This window comes from Teleopsis dalmanni, chromosome 1 (assembly GCF_002237135.1).
Source record: "Teleopsis dalmanni isolate 2A chromosome 1, ASM223713v2, whole genome shotgun sequence".
Classification (NCBI taxonomy): domain Eukaryota; kingdom Metazoa; phylum Arthropoda; class Insecta; order Diptera; family Diopsidae; genus Teleopsis; species Teleopsis dalmanni.
Window position 1 is genome coordinate 233,245,458 of NC_051846.1, and position 4,910 is coordinate 233,250,367.

Genomic DNA, 4,910 nt, shown 5'->3' on the forward strand with positions numbered 1-4,910 from the left:
TCGTTACTGAAGTTTAAATGCTTTTTTTCGGCAATAAAAGAAATTTTTAAAAGCATATATATTTATTATAATAAATTATAGATTTAATAAATTAAAATTATTATTTTATTGAATTGTTTGATCCGCATATTTTGCATTTAGCTTTTCACGTCCTACTGGTTCAAATGAATCCAAATTTCACTTTTTTATATTAATATTTTTAAACATTTTTAATGAATTTGATAGCGAAGAAAAATTTTGTTCAAAATAAAGAAGTTATTATTATATCGCAAAAACAATTGCTTAAAAGTAATCGTTACTAAGTACTTGAAAGAGTAGTTATAATAAATATTACTCATTGGTAAAATGAGTAAAAGTAACGAATACAATAAAAAGTTTGTATTCGTTACTCAGGTATTTCTTGAGTAACGAATACAAAGTAACGGATAGTTACATTTTTGGCACTACTAACGGTTATATATGTTGTCGGAATTATACTTTAAAAAAATTGTCTGTTACCGCAAGACAATACAAGTTAAAGCTGGAGCTTTTAAATCCTCATCTTCAAAGTATACATAATTCGAACATAATCTCTCTCTTTATTGTAGTCAGTGTATTCATCATATTCATGAAGTATGAAGTGGCCACATATTCATTTGAAACTAAACTGTTCTTAATCATTTATAATTATTTTGACTCCAATTTAAGATATATATGATAAGCAATACAATATAGAGCATTGTAAGCACGGTTGCCACTTATGGTAAAAAATTTAAATTGGTACTTTTTTTTTTGTTTGGTACTCATGTTCAAAAAATGGTACATTTTTGACGACCCAACTTTATTGTGGATATTTCCAATTAATTTTTTTTATAAATGAAACTTTGCACTATTTTATATTTTGTTCATTTATAACACTACGAAAAACACAGAACGAAAAAACAAAAAGGTCCAAAAAATTTTGGACCTTTTTTTACAGATATGGTACCTATTTAAACCAATTTTGGTACAGGAAATAATTTTCAAGTGGCAACCGTGATTGTAAGGCTTATCAATGATATTGGTCTCATTGCATTAGCCACTCGGATAAGAGAGTGTTTTAAGCGTACTGCCATTAGAAAGTACGAACTGGATATGACAAATACTAATAGAAAATAAAGGACGCTTGTTCCTAATACTAAATTAATCTACAGATATTAATACATCAAGTTATGTGAACGCAATCATTTAGATAATAATATTCGTCATACAATTCTATATATAAATTTATATATCAGATCAGTTAATATATTTGCATTTGAATTTTAAAAATTTATTTTAAGAAAAAAAATAACAATTCATACAACTATAAAATCTCATCTTTGCTTACGTGCATTTCTGGGCGGTTGTTCATTAAGAAATTTTGATTACGTGCTTGTTTTTTCTGAGTTTTATTGGCCGCAAATGCCGCTGGTCTGTACTTCAGAAACACACGCAACGGATCGCGTAAAACTCAAAATTAAAAATAAACTTTCAAATTAAAATTAAAATATTAAATATAAGTTCTTGATTATTTGTAAAAAAATTTCTAAATATATTTCACAACAATTTATACACATCAAAAATAATCTTCACCCAACGATTAAAACCTCTTCAAGTGCTAAGGCAAAAATAGTTTAAATATTAATTTTTTTTTAAATACCTTAATGCAAAAATCAAGAAAACTAAATTTTATATAAAAATTATTGCTTAATTGTTAGTGAAAAAAAAATTTGTTAATTGTATGCAGCGCATATTCAGACACTTCGATCAGGTTTAGGTACTATGCCAATCTCAATGGCGCCAGATATATTTGAAAAACTGCAAATTTATTAAAATAGAACAACTTTTTAATATATAGCGCTAGTATATAAAAAAATTGCATATTTATTCAAATTCATTCATAGCCATAAACACACAAATTTATACAAATTAAAAACACACTTTAACTATTAAAGTTTATCGGGTGTTGCGAGAAAAGCGATTTTTATTATTATTTTCATAGCATTTTTCCTCATTCACTTCATAGATTTGTAAATGAACTTGCACTATAAATAAGAAAAAGTATAAAATTATAGATATATATAGAATCAAACTTTATAATTCTATATATTCTATATTTAAATAACACGAAAACGTGTATTTTATTACATAAATCTTATAGCAAATGCTGTTAAGAAATATAAATCAAATTATTAAATTAATAACTAAAATTACTGTATTTGTCATATATGTATATATATATATATATGTATATAAATATATCTATTCTAAAAATCTACTTAATCCTAATGACCAAGTGTACATATTTTACTCAAGGTTTAAGAAAAGTAAATACATAATTGATACAAATCTAAATATTATTATAAATTAAGGAGGGAATAATATATTTCGCGACGAATATAATCTATTGTACTAACCCTTGTTATTTCAAATGATCTTTGGAACTTTAATAAAGTTAAACACCTTTGACAGTTTTATGTTGTTCAATATGTTATGAGGAGCAACAAGTCTGTTCTTTAGATGAATAAGTCTGCTTCTGTTCAATTCAGGACATTCAGAGAGAATATAAAGACTTCAAAGTGCTTGAGTTTTGAAGAAATACTTATATTAATTAATTGAACTTATAACTATTCAAATGACATGCCTGAAGTTATTAGAGGTCACATAAGTCAGTGGAACGTTGCAGTGTACCGTGAAAACAAAAACTATATAAAATTCTATTAATAGCTGTGAGAACTACGTAAACCATCTGCAACGAAACATTTCGTAATGTAAGCTTCTATCTCTTCTCGGGTTGATAATATTTCTAATCGCATTATTTTTCATTAGTTAAGAAATATAAATAATATTTGACTGTGTATGACAACGAATACCTGCGCAATAGAGTTTGTTTTTTATATTTTTGATTAGAATGAGGAATCGAATTTAAATAGGTCTACCTACATACCAGACTACTTGTGTGCATATCAGTCATTCCAACAAGGTTAAATACATACTGAAATTCAGATTCGAGTAGATTTTCATGTATTGTCTTTGCGACTAAATAATATATATAATTGAGAAATTTTTAAACTCTCTAAGACGCTGTGTCTATCTAATATAAAGTTTATTAATATAAATTTTTTTATGCCCAGAGTGATGCGTCTTATAACGAAGAGAAAGTATTAAAAAAAATGGTTCGAATAGAAATGAAAAGGCAACAACAAAAATTTTATAATGGTAAGTACTTGGCATTACTCGAAACAGCATTGGTCAGTCAAATTTCAATAAATTAACTATAATATTTTTTAATTGAAATGATTTGAGTTTCAGATTAATTAATAAATTGTATATTACAGCTAAAGAATTTTCATGCATTTAGTAATTAACCTAACTTGGCTAAGACTGACATCAGCAATATTTTAACCATTCTCGCTTAATATTATCGAAAAGTAGACATGCGCAGAGACTTAAAGTTCTAATTTAACGATTTTCCATTCACAAAAAAAAAACAAATTAGAAACTTTCAAGTTCTTAGCTACTGTAAAAATGCTCTGCATTTTGAAACCCTTTTTTTAAGAACCCCAAAGAACTATCCAAAACTGAGATTGATTCCTTAACATAAGAAATTGGTTACAGAAATCCTGGTAGCACTTGAATCAAACACGTATCACAGAAGCTCTTTAAGAAAGTAATTAACTAGGGGGAGCGATATCTTAAATAAAAATTGCTAGGGTAATGAAACCTATGATCTACGGTAATACAAATAAGATTGACGCAGAGTCAATCGCAACAATTTTACGTTTAAATCTAATCTAACCGGGTAATAGTTGATGTATTAAAAAACTATCTAAAAAGTATTAAACTGTCTTTTCTTTTTATTACACATTTGTGTTCAGATGTCTGTAAGATTAGTTAATAAAAAACTAAAATTAAATATAATTTATAATGATTCAAAATAAAAACCTACGGATTGAGAAGATTTGATAAATCACTTATTTTGTACGAGAACAAAAATGTACAAAAGTAGTGCAAGATCAATAAATAAATAAATGTATTCTAAAAATATTAATATTTATCGGTAAAAAATTAATTTTATTATTTGGAAATGAATAAAACGAATTAATTATTCATTAATCCTGTTCGTTTGAATCTGTTAAGAGAATTTCTTATTAAAAAATTATGGGAGTACATACGTATTTTAAGTATACGTATTTGTTTAGATAGTAAATAATAGCCACCATATCACATAATTTTTTTTATCAATAGTATTATTATTAATTTATATAAATTTAAAGAAACGACGTGATTCATACTGAGACCAATAAACTCTCCTACGTGGTGCAGTTCACATACGATCACGTCTTTTAAAATATATCTCAAATAAAATAAAAATAATTTGTTACAATTATTGTTATTAACTTTTAATACTCTTTTTTTTGCAAATGAATCATTTTAGCCATGCAAAAACCCTCAATTAAGCGGAAACTTCCACATGAAAACCCATTTTTCTAAATGCGTTCCAGTAATGCGATTTCGAGCAGTAAAAAATGCTTTTCGATACGGCACTGCAGCGCATTCAACAGATTTGCACTGGCATTCATTTAATACACAGAAACAGTTCCCATATTTCACTTATCAACAAAATAATTGGCATTGGTTCCAACTTGTCTGTGCTGTTCTCTTACGAAACAAAATGATAATATTGTAAAATGTACTGTGTACCGCTCTCTGCCCGGCACAGTTTTGCCAACGATCTATTGGAAATTTATTAGAATAACGTGATACTTTACTCATGTACTATCAATTAAGTTTAAAACACTTTTTATCTGCTTCGGCGGCACCGCAAGAGATTGTTTGGAATGCTTGCCTCAGCAGTTTGCAATCAGCAATTAAGCACTGGTAATATTCTATTTATAATTATCACTCAT